The sequence below is a fragment of the Pogona vitticeps genome, chromosome 2 (genome assembly GCF_051106095.1).
Source record: "Pogona vitticeps strain Pit_001003342236 chromosome 2, PviZW2.1, whole genome shotgun sequence".
Lineage (NCBI taxonomy): Eukaryota > Metazoa > Chordata > Lepidosauria > Squamata > Agamidae > Pogona > Pogona vitticeps.
The window spans coordinates 101700315-101708064 of NC_135784.1; the positions used below are offsets into that span (position 1 = coordinate 101700315).

Below are 7750 nucleotides of genomic sequence, written 5' to 3' on the forward strand. Positions count from 1 at the left end.
TGACTCAGCTTTCTACTCAGGTTGTACCCAATGTTAACATTTATACTACAGGAAAATAAAATAAAAATCAGTATCACAATGAGGGTCTATCTGAGACTTGTGGTGCTTGAATACTAAAAGGTATAGCTCTCTTCAAGCTGCTCTTCAAGCTTTTTCAGTGTCTGCTTTCACAACAATTACCTGGCTTTTGTTTTGTTTTTCAGAAGCAGCCTCCTTTAAAAAAAAACACTCTGTTAAATGGCCAGAAGCAGAAGCTGATCTGCTCGTAATCCAATAAGGTTAGTCTTGTTGTCAATACATGTGCAAAACCCAGGATACAATGCAGTTCGGAATACACAGATGAAGTGTTCCTTGCCCTTGAAAGGGAGGGCTTCTGCACTTCTCACCTCCCTTGGTTTCCCCTCATTGTCAAACCATTTTTCCTGAACAAGGCTGGCCGTACTGTTAACTAGAGTGAGCCAGAGTTTGGACAATTACTTTTTAAAATGAACTCCTTCTGGTACACACAACTTTGGATCAGTAACAGATTGTTGCCATTACAGTTTACATGCCTCCTGCAAAAGCATCTGGGTCACTTGCCCTTTGCTTAAGCATTGCCATTACGGACACTGGTGCAGCCAGGAAAATACATGAAAATGCTCACCTGTCCCTCAAGTGGCCAGTTCTGTTTATGACTATTTATTGGAAGTCCTCTGAAAAGCACATTGCAAAGAAACAGCTTCTCTTGGCAAATTCTTCCCAGATGCTCTGAACTATACCCCCCCCCACACACACAGTCTGCTTGTAGTTTAACACACTGAAACTGCTAGGTTGTCTGGAAATCTATGATGGACATTTCTGATGAATATTTGTTTAGGGAGCATATTGAGCTGCCATAATTATATGCCTTCCTATGGAACTACATCCACGTGGCACCTTCCTGAGCATTTTCAATAGGAAGAGAATCAAGAATTAAACATTATGCCCAGGTTGGCTGGAAGAATTGCAGAAGGCCCTCCTCCTAAACAAGGCTTCCATGTTCAAAGACAGTATATGTGCAAAGACCAAATACTGTACATTGAACAACTCATGTGAAAGGACCTTGTTTCTGGATCTTCCCAATATATTATTAGGCCAATTCCAGCCAGTTGTAGACTTTAGAGACTGTGATGAAAATATGTTTTCCCAAGTTTTGCTGATTTCACATATCCCAAAAGTTCCTCCATTCTGCCCAGGCAAAGCAGGTGATTGGAGAAGGGGAGGGATGGCCAACTGCTCCTGTAAGGTAAAGGTAAAGGTTCCCCTTGACAATTTTTGTCCAGTCGTGTTCGACTCTAGGGGGCGGTGCTCATCCCCGCTTCCAAGCCGTTTTGTCCGAAGACAATCTTCCGTGGTCACATGGCCAGTGCGACTTAGACACAGAACGCTGTTACCTTCCCACCGAGGTGGTCCCTATTTATCTACTTGCATTTGCATGCTTTCGAACCGCTAGGTTGGCGAGAGCTGGGACAAGCGACGGGTGCTCACTCCGTCACGTGGATTCGAACTTTCCATTGCTGGTCTTCTGACCTTACAGCACAGGCTTCTGCGGTTTAGCCCGCAGTGCCACCACATCCCTTAACTGCTCCTGTACCCCTGCACAAAACACAGGTGGGGGGTGCACCTGGTGCACCTGGTGGCTGTGGCTTATTTAAGGAGGAGGTTCCAGACTGATGCTTGAAGCATCACCAGAGGGCATATAGCCCAGCCCAAGCTTGAGTAAGAGAAATGAGAGAGAGGGGGGGGGAGGGAGAGGATGTGTGTGTGTGTTTGTGTGTGTGTTTGCATTTCCTCCCAGCTGCCTTTCATGTTGCCTCTCCATTCTCCCAGAGTCTTGTTCCATTCTGCACAGGCTGTGGGGTTCCTTCCAGAGTGGTTTAGAACGAAGGGTTGGGGAGATGGAGAAAGGGGAAGTCTGTGGGCTTGAAGCATCACCCAGCACTCCGCAGGATTGGGAAAGCGAGAGATGAGGGAGAGAGGCAGTGCACGGGTGTTTGCATCTCCTTGCTGTCTCATCCCCCACTGCTGCTTTCCACCTTCCATAGTTCTCATCTCTCTCCACATAGGGAGCCTGTGTAACTCCCTTTCCTCCTTTATTCCTCAAGCTGCACACACCCCACCAATAACAAGCAACACTCTTCTTTGTTCTGTTGAAAAGTTATACATAGCAGCCATAGCCATTGCAGGCAAAAAAGAGGTAACTTTATTCCAGATTGTTACTGAAAAATACAACTTGTTTCAGGGGTGGGGTGGGGGGCATACATGTGCATATAAAAATCCTTCATTCAGCAGGGGTGGAGGCCTTATGTAGATAAAATCTGTCTCCTATTTATCATGCTACCCTTTCATCAGGCCCCTGGAAGATTAGGACCACACACACCAGAAAAACCAATTTAAGGACTATTAAGGACCCATGACAATGGGTGGAGAAGGACTGCCGAAGTGGGATTTCCACTCAAACACCCCCCTCCTTTGTCCATCTAAAGAGCCTATTCGGACCAGGGGGAGTGAAAATAATGTGAAGGATATAACGGGGGTCTCCTACCAACACTCCTCAGACTGTAGAAGACCAGTTGCCATGATTTAACTTCCAGATAACTTGTTTCAAAAGTAATTCATGAAAACCACTTACTTCCTAGCTGTGGACTGAGGTGACTACCTCAGGTAGGATACTCTGGAAAGCAATGGTGGCAGCTCTCAGCTGTTCCTTTTGAAGTCCCCGGACATTTTATGTGTGGGGAATAGACAATGATGTTTCAAGTCTAGGGGAGTACAGTGGATCCGTGACTTACAGACGGCTCCACTTACAGACTTTTCGAGTTACAGACTTCTCTGGCTGCAAAATTTAGGTTCGAGCTGCAGCCGGAGAATCGACCTACAGACTGGAAAAAAATCCAAAATGGAACAAAGACAGACGGATACGGATTAATCGGTTTTCAATGCATTGTAGGTCAATGGAACCTCAACCTACAGACTTTTTGACCTGCAGCCACAGTTCCAATATGGATTAATTCTGCAATTTGAAGGTCCACTGTATATGATTGCTGGTGGTGACACAGTCACATAAAAAATTACATTGGTGTGCTGTTAATCCAGCACCATCAACATATTCTTAGTTTAAAATATCAACTCTCTACCATATGGTACAGAGGACCCATTCCAGATACATTAGTCATTATCAAAAATATTGGAGCATGGACTCACGTGCTCCATTCCTACTTTGTGAAAAAGATTGTCTCTCACGTGCATGGAGGATAACATAAGGGCTCCGTCTGTATTCTTATCTGTGGTATATCTAAAAGAGCCATTTCTTCAGTGTTCAAGAGCTAATCTTTCTAATGGAAACAATAATATGTATTCCAGATGTACATTTAAGCTGGGTAGTAACCTGACCACTCTAATTCTTCACTCATAAAATTATAGTTCTCATAAGGCAAATGCATTTTGTGTGTGTTTTTAAGATGACAGTGTATCATCAAGCCCTCTTCTGTTTCTTTCTCTTTCTTTTTAAACCTCAGGACTGTTGTAATTTGGTTTGGCATCTATGACCATTGTCCATTTTACTTCTCATAAAATTAAACTGTATTATGCCTTTAAATGTCAGTTTACACGTTATACCAGGCGAAAAGGGAGCTTCCTTAACATGCATGTATATTAGTGAGCATGAGGAGAAGGGGGCTTAGTAGCTGAGATGCTTTTCATGTAGTGGTCTGTGCTGACCCCTGTTGAGTTTATAATTCAGACATTTAATGATCCTCATTCCCTTGCCTTCTACTGCGAAATCCTGCACCTGGCCCAGTAGAAAAGCATTAAGAACTTCACATTCTTGAACTTGTAGAAGCCATGGGATATTTTGCAGAGACGTGGTATGTACATGAGATGTGCAAGATTCTAGTGCTACAGAGAATGTTTCCATGTTACAACAGATATGTGGTTGAAAATGAGCTTTGCAATTCTAAGATTATTATTATTAAATGAGGCTCAGCATCTCCAAAGCAGTTTCTATGTGGTTTTATTCTAGCCACATGGATGCGATGTTTCTGAGAAAACTCCACCACAGAGGAGGCCTGGTAAACCAAGTGGATTTGGGGACAGTTTCATGGTATTTTCAAGTCTCTGCCTGTGGTTATCAGCACATATTCCCTCATGTGGGAAAAGAGCAGCACATCTCTTTGGTGAGATACTCATGTTGGAGCAGACTACCTAAAAGTGTGGGCTACTGCAGCCAAATTGGCACATGGGTTGTGTGTTTCATATATTTCAATGGTTTGAGCTGGACTTTGGATTTCAGTACACACAATACCTCACAATATAAAAGCAGAAGGACAAATTCTGAGTATTGTATCAGTCCTTGCACTTCAAAAACTCTGTGTGGCTTGCCAACCCGAGGAGCCTATATTGTGTATCACAGCACCCTTTGAGGCCCAGCTAGCATGGTCAATCTTAGACAATCATTCTGAGGCCTGAATTCATATGAGAATTTGTTAGACTAGAGTGGGGGTAGCTATGTGTTCTTATTTCAAGAAGCAATCTTATTTAATGTTAAGATTCAATGAAATAAGAAGCAGGTGACAAACTTAGATGCCAGGCTCAGTCTAAAGAATCCCTGTTGAAGGGCACGACTACACAGCAAGAGAAATACAAATTCACTCACATTTGTTTGCTGTGAAGTTGTGCCAGGGTATTCAAATGTGTTCCATTTAAGTGGCCACAAAGGGTGACAGGAGAAAAAGCCCTTGCTTGTTGCTTATTTGCAGCTCTGTAGAAGCCATGGAAGTGATATGGTTACAAGAATCTGTCTTAACAAGCTGTAAAAGGCTTTCCCCCCCCCCCTCAATTTCCTAATTTTGTCAGATTTTTTTAAAAAAGAGAGAGAAGCTCCATTATGAAGCTATTTTTTAAAAAGAGGGGTCTTGCCCATGGAGAGAGAGGAAGCTGTCAAAAAGGAAGAGGAGAAAGAGTCTTGCCCACAAAGAGAGGCTTTACCGAAGAGTGTATGTCCTGGTACAGCAACTTTTCTGCTTTGTATGTCTGTGAGGCTCATCTTCCCCCAAAGCACCTATTTGTGAGCACATGCAGCTCATACTTTCTTTTCTGCTTCAGATCAAGTGATCATCCAGTCTAAATTGATGCAAATGGATCTGGGTTGTTTTTTTTTAACAGACATGGAAGCCCCTGTGGCAGAGGGGAAAAGTGATGGATCTGGGGGGGGATTCTGTTCTGATTTGCATTTCCCTTTGTGTTGAGTAATCGATGGGAAACAAATGTCAATCAGCCCATTACAAACCCAAAATATTTCCAACGTTTAATATCAATGTGGCCATCACCTAATTAAGCTACAGTAATCTCTGAGGCAGTACTTACTTGGAAAAAGAAATAGAAACTGAACATCCAACAGACAGACAGGAGTTCCTTTCTCCACATTGCAGAGGCCAACAAGAATGGGAATTTGAATCATTAGTCAGCAAGGAAGTAAGAGCTCTGGTTGAATCGAAACAGTGATGTCAATGCATCTACTCTGAGGGTGACCTACTCTTGGACCAAAATCGCTATATACTAGGACTTTCAGTGTGGGAAACTTCTGCCCAAGGTTGTTAGCTGCATTCTGTTTCAGTGAGTGCACACACTCCTGGCAGAGAGCGGCAGCTCCCAGTAGGCAGGGTAACCTCTCATCCTGCCCTTTTGTTTAAAGTTAGAGCATTAGATCAAAGAGTTTCTCCAGCCAATCCTAGTGGCGATTAGGTAACTAGTATGCTATCTGAACAAGGACGTGGTGGCACTGCGAGTTAAATTGCAGAAGCCTCTGTGCTGCAGGTTCAGAATACCAGCAGTCGTAGGATTGAATCCACGTGACGGAGTGAGCTCCCGTCATTTGTCCCAGCTCTTGCCAACGTGGCAGTTCGAAAGCATGTAAATGCGAGTAGATAAATGGGTACCACTATGGTGGGAAGATAATGGCATTCCGTGTCTAGTCGCGCTGGCCACATGACCACAGAAATTGTCTATGGACAAATGCTGGCTCTATGGCTTGGAAACTGGGATGAGCACCGTGCCCTAGAGTCGGACACAACTGGACTAAATGTCAAGAGGAACCTTTACTTTTACCTATCCTATCTGAATTCTCAGAACATTCTATGTAATTGTGTTAAGTTAATAAAAAGAGTTCTCAAGGCATTGCCTGAGGCTCTGTTGGCTCAGACATCTGTTGTCCACTCTTCTTTGTACTTTCTCTGAAGCCTAATTGCCTTCCCTTTGTTCCGTGATGAGCCACATTTCAGAAACTTCTGATAAAACCTCTCACCAAAGACTCCCGAGTAAGGTTAGCAGCATGTCTGCTTCTGAAAGACTTATTGAGAGAATCTTGTTCTTTTATATGCTTGAAAAGTTTGCTTTGATAAGCGTTTAAAATATAAAAATAAAAACAAACTGTTACCAAAATGGAAGGCCCAAGTTTGTGGATAGTACCAAATTGCCAATAATGAGAAAACAAAACCAGCATATGAAAAATATCTCTTCCAAACTAAGTGAATAGGCAACAAAATAACATGAAGTTTGATCTAAATAAATGTACTGTATGTTGTTGTTGTTTAGTCGTTTAGTCGTGTCCGACTCTTCATGACCCCATGGACCAGAGCACGCCAGGCCCTCCTGTCTTCCACTGCCTCCCAGAGTTGTGTCAAATTCATGTTGGTGGCTTCGATGACACTGTCCAACCATCTCATTCTCTGTCATCCCCTTTCTCCTCTTGCCCTCAGACTTTCCCAACATCAGGGTCTTTTCCAGGGAAAATAAATGTATAGAGGCTTGCAAAATAAAATAACATAAACCCTAACTTCAGATAGTTGGTGATGATTAATTAACTAGGAAACGGATTTTTAGTCATAGTGGATAGCTCATTGAAAAATGTCAGCCTAGTGTGCAGCGGAAAGGAAGAAGGCAAATACAGTATCACATTACAGATTATTAGGAAGGTGGTAAAAATGAAAATGATGGAATTATGCTTTCAAACTCCTGCCACCTTGCATCTGGGAAGGAGGGGGAGCATTGCGAAGGTGAGCTTGTGAAGATGATGCAAGTGTGTCACTATGAGGGGTAGGGAATAAAACCTTTTATAAAGCTGGCCTCTTTGAAATATCATCAGCTCCCTGGACACAGTATTGGATAGTGAGGTGCATCAACACCATATGGTTTGTTGGTTCATTTGTTGACAGTCATGGGAGGGCGAGAACCTAGATCTCTGTTTCTACAGCAGAGAGCAGAGATGATCTGTTCTTGGTCATCCCAGAGTGCCTGACATGTAATAATGGGTTCAAGTTACTGGAAGCCAGATTTCAGTTGAATATCAGGGAAAACATCCTAAATATTGGAGCAGTATGACAACAGAACCAATTACTTCAGAAGGTGGTGAGCACTCCAATGCTGCAGACATTGAAGAGAAAATTAGATAGCCCTCTGTGAGATAGACTTTAACGTGGATTCCTGCATTGAGCAGGGGGTTGGACACGATAGCATTATAGGCTCATTCAAACTCCATTATTCTATGATTTGATGGGACTTCTCTAACTGTGACTTACTTTAGCATAATCATGGAATCCCCATTTGTTTAATGGGCCTACAACAAGATTTGGCCATTGTCAACATTAAAGTTATGCACTTCTTCTGTAGTTATTGTTTTTGTGTCCTTAATACCCAGCTGCAGTTTGTTATTGCAACCTCTTCTTTCACCTTAATC

At 42.9% G+C, this 7750-nt stretch overlaps 1 long non-coding RNA gene across 1 annotated transcript; it reads left to right on the forward strand.

The window, feature by feature from the left end:
• The first annotated feature begins 200 nt into the window (after positions 1 to 200).
• Positions 201 to 6644, forward strand: LOC140704485 (uncharacterized). Its single transcript, XR_013541880.1, has 2 exons — positions 201 to 278; positions 6610 to 6644. It is a non-coding gene; the product is annotated as an uncharacterized LOC140704485 (long non-coding RNA).
• The last annotated feature ends 1106 nt before the right edge of the window (positions 6645 to 7750 follow it).